The following is a 17,866-nucleotide window of genomic DNA, read 5'->3' on the forward strand; positions in this document are numbered from 1 at the left end:
CGGCCCCGGCGCAACTCCTCCAAGAGGGTCCTAGATAACTCCGTCATCTGTTCTCGGACATCGTTCATAAGCTCCGTCCGTAAGGTCTGCTTCCAATCGGAGACTTCCGAAGGTGCAGGGGCACAAATCCCACTAGTGGCCATACACACAGAAGGGTCAACCGCCTCAGCATGGTCCAGTTCCAGGGCCAAGGCCTCTCGTCGCAGACCCTCGAACGTCAGTGCAGGGTCCCGGCGAAGCTGTAGGCGTAAACTCTGCCGAATGGGCCCCTCATGGAGTCCCAGGAGGAACTGGTCCCGCAGCAAAGTTTCCTCTTCCCCCAGGCCGTGATCACGTCGCCCCTTCAACCTAGCAAACTGCTCCCGTAGTCGCAAGGCGAAGGCCCGCAGAGTCTGTCTGGGTCCTTGTTTACAATTAAAGAACTGGGCTCTCAGAACAGCCACCGGGGTGGCGTCACCATACTGTCCGACCAGGAAGTCGAAGATTGCTTGGGCGGTGCTACGGGTGGCCTCGGGTGCGGCTTGTACTTCCCTTTTGGCCTCGCCTTCAAGTGAATTCAACACAAATTGGGTCTTCTGCGAGGCACTCAGCCCCTGTAGTCCCGCCAGGTACTCTACCTGAGCCTTCCACTCCGTCAAACTCAATTCTGATCCTGGTCCTCCATACTTCTGGGCCCAAGGGGCACCAACAAAGACAGGCGTAACAGGAGGCCGGACTGCCGGCAAGTCTTCGTCCGCCATCATGGGTCTCTGGACGCTCAACTCAAGGTGGAATCCTGCCGACTGCGCCAAGTTGTCACCGGGCCGGAACGGGCCCCTTGTTAACGTACCACCTCGAGGAGTTTATCCAGAGACACCACAGACGGACAACAGGGTAAGTAACAAAAGTTCAATTTTATTGAATTAAAATCCTATGTACTAAAACACTTGGTGGAAGAATTCCAGCTATGCTTTCCTCTATCCAGCAAAGGTGGGGAGGACTTGGCGCAACAGTCGCAACCCAACGGGTAACGGAGCCGGGACGTCGACTCGATCGTTCTTCTGCGGTCAATACTGGTAAGTAGCCACAACAGAGTTCACAACGGTCCTTCTCCGAATGAGCACGGCAGACAATGCAACAGGCTGTGGCAAGCGACTTTCGTACAGCGGCTTCTCTTCGGAGCAGACAGCAGATAACGGAACAGACGTTGGTGAGAGATCTTCACCCAGCGACTCTTCAGAACAGACAGCAACAGACTGTGGTAAGAACGTTTATACAGCAGCTTAACTCCAGAGCAGGCAGTGGAGACTGTGGTAAGACACTTTCACCCAGCAGCTTAACTTCAGAGCAGGCAGTGGAGCAGTCAGCGGACGATGGGACAGGTGTTAGTAAGAGGTCTTCACCCAGCGGCTCCTCTTCAAAGCAGACGGCCACAAACTGTGGTAAGAAACGTTCATACAACCGCTTAACTTCAGGGCAGACAGTGGAGCAGTTAGCGGATAGTGGAACAGACGTTGGTAAGAGATCTTCTCCCGGCGACTCTTCAGAACAGACAGCAACAGACTGTGGTGAGAACGTTTATACAACCGCTTAACTTCAGAGCAGGCAATGGAGACTGTGGTAAGACACTTTCACATAGCAGCTTAACTTCAGAGCAGGCATTGGAGACTGTGGTAAGACACTTTCACACAGCAGCTTAACTTCAGAGCAGGCAGTAGAGACTGTGGTTAGACACTTTCACACAACAGCTTAACTTCAAAGCAGGCAATGGAGACTGTGGTAAGACACTTTCACACAGCAGCTTAACTTCAGAGCAGGCAGTGGAGACTATGGTAAGACACTTTCACACAGCGGCTTAACTTCAAAGCAAGCAGTGGAGACTGTGGTACGACGCTTTCACACAGCAGCTTAACTTCAGAGCAGGCAGTGGAGCAGTCAGCGGACGATGGGACAGATGTTAGTAAGAGATCTTCACCCAGCGGCTCCTCTTCCAAGCAGACAGCAACAAACTGTGGTAAGAAACGCTCATACAACCGCTTAACTTCAGAGCAGACAGTGGAGCAGTTAGCGGATAATGGAACAGACGTTGGTAAGAGATCTTCGCCCAGCGACTCTTCAGAACAGACAGCAACAGACCGTGGTAAGAACGTTTATACAGCAGCTTAACTTCAGAGCAGGCAGTAGAGACTGTGGTTAGACACCTTCACACAACAGCTTAACTTCAAAGCAGGCAGTGGAGCAGTCAGCGGACGATGGGACAGATGTTATTAAGAGATCTTCACCCAGCGGCTCCTCTTCAAAGCAGACAGCAACAAACTGTGGTAAGAAACGTTCATACAACCGCTTAACTTCAGGGCAGACAGTGGAGCAGTTAGCGGATAATGGAACAGACGTTGGTAAGAGATCTTCACAATAGTTCCTACACAACACACGCTGTATCAACAATGGTTAGATGGGTTTCTCCAGCTCAAACCTCACAAACCTGCCCACTGGGGCTAACGGGTGGAAGCAGAATTATACACCCACACTTGTGCATGCAGTAAGTCACTTCAAAGAATCACACGTGTTCACTTCACACTAAGCACTGCAGTTCACATCAATTCACAGTGAATAAGGCTCCCACTCGCGGCCCCGGCCGGCGTCCTCTCCCATTGATGGATCTAATACACAGCACAGTGAGGATTACAACTGCACAGCCATTACAGTCAATATCTTGACTAATTTAGAGCCACTGTCCACTGGTTGATACACCCAAACGAAGATTGAAGATACAGGGACTTCACAAAAGAATATCTGAGAGACACTTAACTGCTGCTTGGGCCGTGTGGATGCTCAGCCACTCTTTAATCCTTGTCACTCTCACGTTATGAATCCATTATTCCAATTCCCCGGAATGCCGAACATTAAGGACTGCCTTCCCGCTCTGTTACTCTCTCCCGCTCTGTTACCCTCCCTTCACGCCAGATTGGCCTTTTTATAATCCCTGTAATAGATACGTGTCCCAATCGCTGTCCGCTTTCCTCCTCCCGCACAGCTGACGCTTGTCTCGTCATTTAGAAGTTACGCCCGGACGCAATACATGGGGAAAACCCCGGAACCGGCTTGGTGTCTCACTAAATCCGCTCCCACTAGGAAACATTTCCGGGAATAATAGTTCCTTTTGGTTCGTCGCCCGGTGACAAAAGGCTTTGTGTCTTTTGTTTGAGGTCTCTGTGAAAGTAGAGTTCAGTCTGATCTGCAGTAAGAGCGTCTCTCTGTGTGTTTGTGCTGGACTCAACTCTCCCGCCGGCCTGTCCTCATGATCAGTCTCTGGACGGACCCCTGCTGTCTGAACACGAGCGCTGAGAGGATCCAGACACACGTCTTTGGAGAGAATACACGCAGAAGCTGATTCATCCACTCATTTTCGATACATCTGGATCATATAGTAAAATAAAAGGTCACTCTTCATACTTATAATACACACTTCCATCAGAAAAAAAAATGTTTGGTTCAATATACTCTTCTGTTCCAAAACCCTTCTATTGAGGTGGATACGGGTCAGGTTAGTACAGGTTTAGCGGTGTATGCAGGTTTAATTATATAGATGTAACTAGAAATTAATTATAGACATGCATGTATTTTTTTTCAATATAAGTGCAATGTAAAAACATGTATCTATTCAATAAGTGAATTGAATTAAAGTGTGACCAAAAAACAGTTTTCATCCTTCTGGTGCTGTTAATTATTGCATCTCAGTAATTATGTATTTGCTCTGAAGGGTGAAACAGGCAACTATAGTTTATAGTTTAATGTGTTTAATTGAATTGAATTGAATACGTTTATTGTCATTATATAGTTATAAGTAGGTGAGGATAGGAGCAGGCTTCACTCAATGCATATATTTATAAACTTTAAGAGTGCTGGCCTGGATGATTAACATGCAAAAAATAGGAGAGAGGCCGCACTATGCATATATTCTAAAATAGAATATATCTATAGTGCTGCCTCTCTCCTATTTTTTTGCATTATATAGTTATACAACGAAATGTAGTCCCTCATTCGAAAGGTACACACACACACGCACACGCACACACACACACACACACACACACACACACACACACACACACACACACACACACACACCAAAAAAATAAATGAATGTAAAGAAATGGTACAGAATGTCAATGTAAACAGGACAAAAAAATAATAACTATGTACAATAAAAAAAATTTTGAATAGATATATGCCTAATTTGATTGCACAGATCCCTTATGTCACATGTAACATAAGTATTTATGTTATATGGCATTTGGAGCTTGTACAGCTGCTAATCAGTGAAATGAAGAAAAAAAACCACAATGGTTAAATCAAATGTCCATTAAAAACGTCTATGGTTACGTATGTAACCCTCGTTCCCTGAGTAGGGAACGGAGACGTTACGTCGGATGACGACGAATGGGGTTTCGCTTAGAAAGCCTATCAACTTCGGGTATTACAAAACGAGCCAATGGCAAAGAAATGCCATGGGTCTGCGGAATTTGCATGGCGCAACTCTTCCCCACCTTGTGGGTATAAAAGTAGGAAGCCGGCAACATGCAGATATGTTTCTTCGCTGAGGAGCCAAGACTGAGCTCAGGCGATCCCCGCGGTACAGCGGAAAGTGGCAGGCAGACGTAACGTCTCCGTTCCCTACTCAGGGAACGAGGGTTACATACGTAACCATAGACGTTCCCTTTCGTTGTCACTCCGAGTAACGTCGGATGACGACGAAAGGGGTTACCAGTCTAATCACGCCACCTTCTCAGCTGTCTTCCAGTGCCCTGCGTAAATCGAGATCCCTGTCAAGACTGGACGAAGGACTCCATTTATCACAGGAATACCAAGGTACACTGGGAAGCATATCCCAAGCTTAGGGGAAGTATGCAATTAATGCCGCAGGTGGATATTTCACAGGGGGTCGCTCAGAGGAGGGACCATGCACACGGGAGGCATCTAGCCGACGCGCAGGCAATAGACAATGGTGCCGAAGTCAGGAGTGCTGGAGGAGCTCAGGGCTTCCGGGGAAGCTCACCTGAGGAGAATATCGCACGTATCCAGTCCGTGGAGTGGAATGGCGAGCAAGCGAAGACACCTGAGCGGGTCCGGTACTAGCTGGTTGAAGCGAGTACATGAGCGGACACTGGCTCCACTCGGAGATTATAGAATCTGGCGAATGTGTTAGGTGTCACCCAGCCTGCAGCTCTGCAGATGTCTGTTAGCGAGGCGCCATGCGCTAGAGCCCAAGAGGACGCCACACTCCGGGTGGAGTGGGCAGTCACACCAAGGGGGCACGGTCGACCTTGCTGCTGGTATGCCAAAGCAATGGCGTCCACTATCCAGTGAGACAACCTTTACTTGGAGAGAGCCTTTCCCTTCAGCTTCCGACCATAACAGACAAAGAACTGGTCTGAGGTCCTGAAACACTGCATTCTGTCTACATAGGCGCGGAGAGTGCATACTGGACAGAGCAGTGCCAAGGCTGGGTCTGCCTCCTCCAGGGGCAGCGCTTGCAGGTTCACCACCTGGTCCCGGAAGGGAGTGGTAGGAACCTTGGGCACGTATCCAGGCCGGGGTCTCAGGATCACGTGAGAGTAAGCCGGCCCGAATTCCAGGCACGCTTCGTCAACGGAGAATGCGTGCAGGTCCCCTACCCTCTTGATGGAGGCCAGTGCAACCAGGAGCGCTGTCTTCATAGACAGGAATTTAAGCTCGACTGATTGCAGGGGCTCAAATGGAGCACTCTTCAGGGCAGTTAGAACCACTGAGAGGTACCAAGAGGGAACGAGAGGAGGGCGAGGCGGATTTAGTCTCCTCGCTCCTCTCAAGAACCTGATGACCAGGTCGTGCTTCCCAACCGACTTACCTTCGATGAGGTCATGGTGTGCGCAATGGTGGCAACATAGACCTTCAGGGTGGAGGGAGACAGCCTTCGCTGCAACCCCTGTTGAAGGAAGGAAAGCACAACGCTGATCGAGCATCTCCGGGGGTCTTCTCTGTGAGAAGAGCACCAGCTGACGAAGAGGTTCCACTTCAACGCATAGACGTGTCTCGTGGACGACGCCCTAGCGGAAGTGATGGTAGACACCACCGCTGGTGGTAGAGTACTCAAACCTGCCTCGTCCAATCCAGGAGCCACACGTGGAGGTTCCAGAGATCGGGACGAGGGTGCCATAGGGTGCCACGTCCCTGAGAAAGAAGGTTCTTCCTCAGAGGGATCGGCCAGGGAGGTGCTGTCGCGAGGAGTACTAGTTCGGGGAACCAAGTCCGGTAGGGCCAGTAAGGGGCAACCAGAATGACCTGCTCCTCGTCCTCCCTGACCTTGCGCAAGGTCTGCGCAAGAAGGCTCACTGGGGGAAACGCATACTTGTGGCCCTGCGGCCAGCTGTGCGCCAGAGCATCCGTGCCGAGGGTGCCCTCGGTCAGGGAATAAAACTGGGCGCAATGGGTCGAGTCGTGAGAGGCAAACAGATCTATCTGTGCGTCCCCGAACTGGTCCCAAATCAGCTGAACCGACTGGGGATGGAGTCGCCATTCTCCAGGGAGTGGCTGAAGCCGTGAGAGCTCGTCGGCTGCACAGTTCAGCGCTCCGGGAATGAAGATGGCTCGAAGCGACCTCAGATGCTTCTGACTCCATAGGAGGAGGTGGCGAGCAAGTTGTGACATACGGCGGGAGCGTAGACCACCTTGACGGTTGATGTACGCTACAGTGGCGGTATTGTCTGAATGGACTAGTACGAGTTGACCCCTGAGCAACGCCCGGAAGCGGTGCAGGGCAAGGCGTACTGCCAACAACTCGAGGCAATTGTAATGCCATAGCCGCTGGGGTTCTGTCCAGGAGCCCGCAGCAGCATGTCCATTGCACATGGCGCCCCAGCCCGTGGTGGAGGCATCTGTTGAGACAACAACATGCCGGGAAGCTCGTTCCAGGGGGACACCTGCCCTGAGAAAACTGAGGTTCGACCAAGGGGTGAAGAACTGACGGCAGGTCGGAGTAACTGGTACTCGGAGCGTGCCGTGTTGCCATGCCCACCTCGGGACTCGGTTGCGAAGCCAAAGCTGAAGCAGTCTCATATGAAGCAATCCGAGCGGCGTGACCGCGGCTGCAGATGCCATATGCCCCAGGAGCCTCTGAAAGAGTTTCAGTGGAACCGCACTCCTGCCCTCGAATTGTCCCAGGCAAGTCAGCAGTGACTGCACGCGCTCGCTCGTAAGGTGCGCGGACATGGCGACCGGGTCGATGTCCATACCAAGAAAAGAGATCCTCTGCACAGGGCAAAGTTTGCTCTTCTCCCAGTTGACCCGAAGGCCCAGACGAGCTAGGTGCCGAAGGACTAGGTCCCTGTGTTCGCAAACCATTGGCTCGTCTTGTAATACTCGAAGTTGATAGGCTTTCTAAGCGAAACCCAATTCGTCGTCATCCGACGTAACTCGGAGTGACAATAAAAGGGAACGAGTATATTTATGATTTTCCTTGATGTCATTTTACCAGCTAAATTACTGTGAATATATTGTCCAGTCCTATACTGTAAAAATTAATTTAATTCTAAAAGACTGTAAAAATGCTACAGTAAAAACCTGTTGTTTATTAGTACGTTTCCTTACATATGGGGGAAACTGTAAAAGAGATTTAACCTTCTATTTCATGTCATTTTACAGTTAGATGTGCTGCGTTTTGAAGTACAAAAGAACAAATCATGTTATAATTTACAGTAAAAAGCATTCCCAGAATTCCATGTGGCACTTTTTTGATTTCTGTAAAAATGACAGGATTTTGAACATCAGTATATGTTTTGACTTCACTAATGTGATCAGATCTGATTCTGACTGATTCTTTGTGATTGTTTATTGTGATATTATTGTTAATAAATAGTAGCCAGCACAGCAAAGCACATTTCATTTGCAGTTTATTTGCAAAAATGTCTATAAACTAAAATCAACCAAAAATGATCAAAACAAAAACTGATTTTTCTCATAACAAATCAAATAACTGGAAGATTTAGGTTAAAAAGTAATGTAATCTATGCAAATTTAAATCAATTAAATTGTTTTAATATATATATATATATATATATAATACATTTTTTTAATTTATTTAAATTTGCATAGATTACATTACTTTTCAACCTAAATCTTCCAGTTATTTGATTTGTTATGAGAAAAATCAGTTTTTGTTTTGATCATTTTTGGTTGATTTTGCACAAACATGCATGTTTCTTATAAATAAATGATATATATATATATATATATATATATATATATATATATATATATATATATATATATATATATAATTTATTTATAAGAGACATGCATGTTTGTGCAAATATTATTATTAGTAGTAGTATTGCCTGTAAAGTGCAGTGGTGAAGCTGAGGCCAGTCTACAGTCCAGATCCAGAGCTTGTGTCAGTGGTCTCTACAAACCATCACTACTACATCAACTCAAGCTCTGTGCTAATGCATGTCCCTGTCTCTGATGAACACAGAGGAATGACACACAGGTGAACACAACCAGGAACAAACACGCACAAAAGTCCACAAAACAAGAGCACAGGCATGCAGAACATGACAGGAATATTCAAACATTGAAAAAAGTTGTGACTTTTTAATTCAAATTTTGTGTCATAATGACTTTTGATCTCACAATTTTGACTTTTATGTCATCATTTTGATTGTAATGTGACTTTGGTGCTTATGTCTCATTTATCTCATGATTTGACTTAGTATGTCATCATTTCAATTGTCACAATTATGACTTTTTATCTTATAGTTCAATTTTTGTTATAATTTTAATATGTCATAATTTAGTTTTGATCTCATAATTATACGTTATTATGTCATAATTTTGACATGTCATAATTTAGTTTTGATCTCATATCATACCTTAGTATGTCATAATTTTGACATTGTCATAATTCACTTTTTAATTTCATAATTTCGACTTTTGTTGTCCTTTTGACTTTTTTAAGTCGTACTTTTGACTTTTTTGTAATAATTATGCCTAAGTATCTCATAATTTCAACCTGGTTTTAATTGACTTTTTATCTAATAGTTTTTTTTATCATTATTTCATCTTTTTGTTATAATTCTGATCTCATATCAACATTCTGACATAATTGTGACTTTTTGTATCTCATAATTAAAATTTTTGATCTTATAATTTTGACTTTTTTCCATATTTTTTACTTTTTGTCATAATTATGAGTATCTCATAATTTCAACTTTTTGTAATAATTATGACTATTTATCTCATAATTTCAACTTTTGTCATAATTGTGACTTTTTGTATCTCATAATTTCAACTTTTATTATGATTTACCAAAGAATTTGATTGTGATGAATGATTGTGGCAGAACTTCCATACATGAAATTCACTATTTTGATGTGTTATAAGATCACGTGGTTCTGATAAAAGTCATTTTCAGACAGTCTCATGACTTCATTTGAAATCAGAAACATTTCACTTTGCTGTATGAAGTCGCTCAGACCAAAGGATGATCTTGGTCAGTGAAGGACTGAGTTTCTGATAGACAGCGGAGTAAAGGAGTGGAGGTGGACGTTACCTCTCTGGTTTCGGGTTTAGGAGCAGACTCCGGCCAGCTGGCACCAGAACCTTATGCCGGAAGTGTTTGGATTTGGAGGAACACAGAGAGACGCTCCACAAGGGTCCAGGACCCTCTCAGCACGGCTCTGTGTCAGACCGCCGGACCCCCGCCGGAGCCGGACAGATGGAGGAGAGGGAGGACAGGCGAGACACACAGGGAGGAGAATGGGTGGTGTGAGTGTGTGTGTGTATGTATGAATCCAGCTGAACTGCAGCAGGTGTGTGTAGTGTGATCAACCTCACGCTTCACTTCAGACCCGACAGAACGCTAGCAAGTCAGAGATCTCGGATTCTGCACTCTTAAAATATTATGGGTTGTTTTAACCCAATTTTGGGCAAATATGGACAAACCCAAACATTGGGTTAAAAATGTATTTAAAAAATTTAATCCAATGGCTGGGTTTGTCCATATTGAACCAAAATTGGGTTAAAATAACCCAGCATTTTTAGAGTTTGTAAAACCAGCGCCAGATGCCGTGGCAAACATGTGAGACTAAAGGCCATTTATAAAATAAAACTTTTGCAATGTGTCTCTGTGTGTGTGTGTATATACAGGTGCTGGTCAAATAATTAGAATATCATCAAAAAGTTGATTTATTTCAGTAATTCCATTCAAAAAGTGAAATTTGGATATTATATTCATTCATTACACACAGACTGATATATTTCAAATGTTTATTTCATTTAATTGTGATGATTAAAACTGACAACTAATGAAAATCCCAAATTCAGTATCTCCGAAAATTTGAATATTACTTAAGACCAATAAAATAAAATAAAAGGATTTTTAGAAGTGTTGGCCAACTGAAAAGTATGAACATGAAAAGTATGAGCATGTAGAGCACTCAATACTTAGTTGGGGCTCCTTTTGCCTGAATTGGCATGGAGTCGATCAGTCTGTGGCACTGCTCAGGTGTTATGAGAGCCCAGGTTGCTCTGATAGTGGCCTTCAGCTCTTCTGCATTGTTGGGTTGGCGTATCGCATCTTCCTCTTCACAATACCCCATAGATTTTCTATAGGGTTAAGGTCAGGCGAGTTTGCTGGCCAATTAAGAACAGGGATACCATGGTCCTTAAACCAGGAACTGGTAGCTTTGCCACTGTGTGTATGTGCCAAGTCCTGTTGGAAAATGAAATCTGCATCTCCATAAAGTTGGTCAGCAGCAGGAAGCATGAAGTGCTCTAAAACCTTCTGGTAGACGGCGGCGTTGACCTTGGACCTCAGAAAACACAGTGGACTAACACTAGCAGATCACATGGCACCCCAAACCATCACTTACTGTGGAAACTTTACACCGGACTTCAAGCAACGTGGATGCTGTGCCTCTCTTCTCTTCCTCCAGACTCTGGGACCTTGATTTCCAAAGGAAATGCAAAATTTACTTTCATCAGAGAACATAACTTTGGAGCACTCAGCAGCAGTCCAGTCATTTTTGTCTTTAGCCCAGGTGAGACGCTTCTAACGCTGTGTCTTGTTCAAGAGTGGCTTGACACAAGGAATGCGACAGCTGAAACCCATGTCTTGTATACGTCTGTGAGTCGTGGTTCTTGAAGCACTGACTCCAGCTGCAGTCCACTCTTTGTGAATCTCCCCCACATTTTTGAATGGGTTTTGTTTCACAATCCTCTCCAGGGTGCAATTATCCCTATTGCTTGTACATTTTTTTCTACCACATCTTTTCCTTCCCTTCGCTTCTCTATTAATGTGCTTGGACACAGAGTTCTGTGAACAGCCAGCCTCTTTAGCAATGACCTTTTGTGTCTTGCCCTCCTTGTGCAAGATGTCAGTGGTCATCTTTTGGACAGCTGTCAAGTCAGCAGTCTTGCCCATGATTGTGTAGCCTACAGAACTAGACTGAGAGAGCATTTAAAGGCCTTTGCAGGTGTTTTAAGTTAAATAGCTGATTAGAGTGTGGCACCAGGTGTCTTCAATATTGAACCTTTTCACAATATTCAAATTGTCTGAGATACTGATTTTGGGGTTTTCATTAGTTGTCAGTTATAATCATCAAAATTAAAAGGAATGAACACTTGAATATATATCAGTCCGTGTGTAATGAATGAATATAATATCCAAATTTCACTTTTTGAATGGAATTACAGAAATAAATAAACTTTTTGATGATATTCTAATTATATGACCAGCACCTGTATATACATACGTTTATGTTATATGCGATTAATCGATTTGACAGCACTTGTATTAGTAAATGTTGATATCAACATTAACTAAGATTAATAAAATCTGTAGAAGTATTGTTTATTGTTACTTCGTTTGAACTAGTTAAAGTAGTTAAGTAGTTAAACCTTACTGTAAAGTAATATTAAAGTAACAACAGGTAGTTTTTTGCTCTCGGGCTCCCCCTACAGTTGGAAAACAGTATTGTCCTCTACTACTGTCGTAAACTGTCATCCTACATGCACGTGCATTTGTTGACAACCATGATAGCCCTGAACACTGTAGGAGGAGGTCACATGCAGGTGTTCTCGCGTGTGTGAAATGTCTTCATCCCAGGTACAGTGGCATATATTTCAGCATGTCATATGAATATAATTTCATGTGTTTTATTTATTTTATAACGACAAATGATCGCGATGATCACTTTTACAAGGCAGCGTCATTATAGTAGCCTAGTCTATTGGTTACCGTTTTTCTGAATCTATATGATACTTCAATGCAATCACACAGAAGTATTGCACAAGAACAACATGAGGGTGGAAATTAGTCATCCGAAAAAATTGCGACAAGAATCCCGTTTGCCTCTGTATCTAGCAATAATCGGAAATTACACAATCAAGTAACTTTACACATGTAACAAATGAGAAGCTATGAACTCAATGATAATATTTTTATCTTCCTCCTTTGTTTGTACATGTTGAGTAGACTACACTTTTTAGGTCAAACATTTGCTATTTGTATTTCCTCGATTGCAAAGTTCCAATCAGAACGAGAATGCTAAAAGAACGAGAATAGCGTTTACTAGCTACCAGATTGATAATTCGCTACTCTACTATCATTACTTCATTCATGAAGATAAACGGAGGATAAAATAGCTTCCATAACATAATCAGGCAGCCAAAAAAACAAAGAGATAGTATGCACGCAATATACTTACTGGTCCAAAAGCATGACAGCCAAGTCAGCATCTGTCGGGAACCCCTCCTCCTCTTTCAGCTCACGCCAGCGAGAAAAAGCTGGCCCAATGTTGATCCTCGTTCTTCCTTTTATGCGATCACTTTCTCTTTTTCTCTTTTTGCTTTCCTCCGACAAAACCTTTGCTTTCTTTTTTCTCTGTGCTGCTTCGGCCATGACTGTATAAAATTTGGCTCGCACGTCCGACTTTAAGGAAGTGGGGGTGGTGGTGGAAGTGACGTATATGCCGTAAAGCAGTCGAATTATGTAGTTCTCTTTGTTCGCCGGTTACTACCAGAAACCCGAAGTTTAAAAGTACAATTAAAAACGCTACAGACCCCGTCAGGCTATGGCAGACGTGTCATTCAAACTATTGTAAGTCGATGTACCATCACAAGAGACTTGGAAATGTATTATGAAGGTTGAAAAGTTACCTGTTATTACTTTAAACCTTACTATAAAATGATATTAAACCTTACTGTAAAGTGATATTAAACCTTACTGTAAAGTGATATTAAACCTTACTGTAAAATTATATTAAACCTTACTGTAAAGTGATATTAAACCTTACTGTAAAATTATATTAAACCTTACTGTAAAGTGATATTAAACCGTACTGTAAAGTATTACCGTTTAAAACATTAAACCGCAGGAACTTACAATATCACCTAACAGGCTGCTGATCATTCAGTTTGATGAAGCACATGAATAATTAGTACTTTTGGTCAAAGCATGGGGAGATATGATGACATAAATATTTGTAATTCTAGATATTTTAGCTCTATATTGGTTTTGATTATATTTTGTTGTGCAAGTTATGTTTAAAATCAGCATTAGAGACATTAGTGTTCATTTCAATTGTTATATTCGACTTGTTTTGATGATAGAAGTTGTTCTATAACCTTATTAGTTTGTTCAACAAACTGACACACAAATTTGAGAATTCTACTTCACTGTTATTGCTACAGTTAATGACAGCACTTGTGGTGGTGATGGTGGTGATGGCACAGTGGATAAGACACATGCCTTTGGTGTGAGAGACCCGGGTTCGAATCTACTGTGAGACACCAATGTGTCCCTGAGCAAGACACTTAACCCCTAGTTGCTCCAGAGGCGTGCGACCTCTGAAATATAGCAATTGTAAGTTGCTTTGGATAAAAGCGCCAGCTAAGTGAATAAATGTAAATGTAAAGTTAATGTCAATGCTCCGCTTAGAAATCCAAGCTTTTTTTAGTTTGCATCCACAAATAAAAGAAACAACAACATGATTTTGAGTTTTTAGAACTTATATATAATGAAAGCACCTTTAATTGGTAAGTTGATACAAGTTGAGCATACTCCAAAAAAAAAGAAAAGAAAAAAAGTCCTGTAGTATTTGTCACACTTTGTCAGTATATCATTGCATTACATAGGAAATATGAAATGACATTCACAAACTTGTTTTTATTTATTTTTAAATGAAGTAATTCTGAAGAAACAGGAAACAAGTAGGACAGAATTTGATTGTATTTGTAAGGAATTGATTGGATGGAAAAAAACAAGTGTTTGAAAAATAATGGAAAGTATGCAGCCAGGTCAAAAATATAAGAATGCTTTGTTAAAGTTCCCATTAAGTTATGAAAACATAATTTCTGAATATTATATATATATATATATATTTATATATTATTATTTATATATATATATATATATATATATATATATATATTTATAATATATATATATATATATATATTTATATATTATTATTTTTTATATATATATATTAAATATTTTTAAAAAGTTTTCTCTCGGTTAAGTGAACATTTAGGGAACATTCCATTTCATCATCCTTCAAACATAATTGGAATGTTACTTTTGAATGTTCTGAAACAAGTAACATTTAAAAAATATTAGAACTAAATGTTTGAGAAAAAACACTGAATGATGTCAATAAGACCAGATAACCAAGCAAACATACTATTAACGTTTCAGGTCAAGTCACCTTAATTTATACAGTGCTTTTTACAATACAGATTGTTTCAAAGCAGCTTTACAGTGATAACAGGAAAATAATGCAACAACGTTTGTTTCTAGAAGAAAATAGCATCATAGTCCATTTTAAGTAAGTTCAGTGTTGATTCCTTTTTTGTTGTAAAAAAAGTTATTAATTTAGTTCATTTATCTATACAGCCGCTCTGGAGAAAACAGTGATGTCATCGTCCAGCTCAGTTCAGTTCTCATATAATAGTGTCAATGCAGGAAGATCAAAAATATTGCTGAATATTAAATGTTACATGTCCTGTCTGTCAGCATTACACACGTGTGTTTCTTGCAGTAAGTGTTTCAGGCCAAACTCTCCCCAGAACATCAGGTTCTCATCTGATATGACTTGTAGATGATGGCGTTCACATGGAGCGCTCGGCCCTGACCTCCACATGCACACGCGTCTCCTATCGTCCCGCGGCTTCAGTGATGGAGAGGGTTTATAGGAGGACCACCTTGACCCGTCCCTCCACAGACCCCGGATCACCTCGCCTCTTGAGTTATTATCATAATTTCTCATGGCTCCATGTTTTACAGAATGTTTTGTGTTTTATTGCCTGACAATCAGAGGCAGTGATAAGAAAAGCAGTCATGTGAAAAATGAAAGGGGCCACATGTCCAGCAGAGAGAGGAGTGAGGGTCAAATAATAAAACACATGACAAATGCTCCGACCGTATTTCACGTTCAATGTGAATGCTCACACAAACACAGCAAATTCACATACACTACCGCTCAAACGTTTGGAATCATTACCATTTATTATTACTAAGTCTCTTCTGTGCCGCTTCATATTTTTGTGGAAAAAATATAGTATAAAAAATAGTATACACTACTATTGAAAATATGGGGTAAGAATGACCTTTTAAAAAAAAGAAAAGAAAATAAATTAATACTTTTTGATATTTGAAGTGTCAGTAGACATTTACAATGCTACAAAAGATTACAATTTCAAAGACAATTTTAAATAATTGCTGTTCTTTTGAACTTCTCTATTCAATAAAGAATCTTGTAAAACATAATGTATCACTTTTCATACAAAAAATATAATTTTTTTCATTAATTGTTTCTTGAGCATCAAATCATCATATTAGAATGATTTCTGAAGGATCATGTGACACTGAAGACTGGAGTAATGATGCTGAAAATTCAGCTTTGATCACAGGAATAAATTACACATTACTACTGTATATATTCACATAGAAAACAGATATTTTACATTGTAATAATATTTCACAATTTTGAATGCATTTTTGATCAAATAAACCTAGCCTTGTTAAGCTCACCAGGTAGGGGCTGTAGCAATGATTATGAAGGAGCATTTGTCCAGGGCAGTGGGAGCCTTGGTAAGCAGAAGGTTGTTTCTTCTTTCAAAAACATTAAGGAATCGTAATTATTACAAACTGTTGACAGGTAGTGCACAACTCAAAAACTAATTAATATATAATAAAGATCAGAAGACAAATTGCAGAACAGATAGCTATGGTCCTGGAAGATGATTGGTGTTTTCGGAGCTGGACAGATGTGGTCACTACGATCCTAAAGAGTCATTTTTGATTTATATTACAGTGGTCAATATGACAGTCATCTTGGACTTATATTGATGATTCGCATTATGTAAAAGTTTCAGTTACTGTAAAAAAATTCTCAATTCACAGTCGGTCTATTAATTCATTCCACAAGAGAAAGTGTTTGATAAAAGGACGGTTAACAAGATAAAGTGATATTTGGCTGCTTGTGTGATTGATTCGGTGTAAAATAATTCATTTACTATACTTTGTTTCACTGACAGCATTTGGGTTTGGATGACATCATCAAACAAGAACCAATGAGATTGGAGATGTTTTGACACAAATGCAAATAATGACTTAAAGTCACTCTGTGTGATGAACGGAGACATTTGAGTTGTTGGAATTATTTCTACACTGCCATTATGTCCTTGTTTGACCATGTTGATAATTACAAGTTTGGGTTACACTTTATTTTAAGGTATCATTGTTATATTTAAGTACTGAGTAATATTAAGCAACTACATGTACTTACTATAGGGTTAGGGTAGGATTTGGTTAAGGGTTAGTTGCATGTAATTTTGCACAATTTACTGTTATTACTATGTAACAAGGACACTGTAAAATAAAGTGTTGCCCAAGTTAGCATGTGTAAATGCGGACGACCGCGTGATTCAGAACGAGCTGTTTTTCCACTTTATTCTCTCTTTTGAGCTCAGTAAGTTACAACATAACGAATGACTATTATCTCTAAAGGTGTTTTTTTTTTCTCATATATCGGGGATGAGATTCTGCTGCTTTCTCCTGTTCTGGGATGTTCCTGTAGCCAAAAGCCAGCGAGGAATCAAACAATACGGGCCCTGATAAGACTTTGAGACCCGAGGCCAGGCACGCGCTCCATAAGCGTGGTCCCATAACATCCCGTGACTTCCAGGCCTGGTCCCGTCTGTCCGCACCCCTCACTCTCCCTATCTCTCCATCTGCACATATTCTTACACTTTAATTACACGCTCGTATATTGCCCTGCGCCATATGAAGGGGAGATATGAGAACAGATCAGATGGAGGAGCTTCTGTCACCACTCAAACATATTAGAACGGCAGCACAGACAATTATATCATTCTCAACGACAATTAAGCATCCGACTCCATCCAAATACACGCAGACAGAGCTCTGGACCACAGAGCATTTTTAATAAAAACCTATGACTTCCCTCTGGTTTCATTTTACTAGCCATGAGAATGAGAGACAGGAGAAAAAAGACTTTCTTCTGATTGATTAGTCATTAATGATGTTTGTTAACGCAGCCATCGCTGTGACTATATTCATAACACTGATATACCAGGCGTATAGTAATAGATCAGTAGATTGATTAAAGTTCATTGTGTGCATTACTTCATAAAATGCAAAAAAGTACATTATCATTCAAAAGAAATTTTTTTTTTTAAGAAATTGATACTTTTATTCATCAAGGACGCATTAAATTGATCAAAAGTGACAGTAAAGATATTTATAAATTTTACAAACGATTCTATTTCAAATAAAAAAAAGAACCCAGAAAAACTTATTTAATGTTGGTTTCCACAAAAATATGAA

Source organism: Siphateles boraxobius, unplaced genomic scaffold (genome assembly GCF_051911475.1).
Source record: "Siphateles boraxobius isolate OS27281-9 unplaced genomic scaffold, OSU_SipBor_1 22, whole genome shotgun sequence".
Classification (NCBI taxonomy): domain Eukaryota; kingdom Metazoa; phylum Chordata; class Actinopteri; order Cypriniformes; family Leuciscidae; genus Siphateles; species Siphateles boraxobius.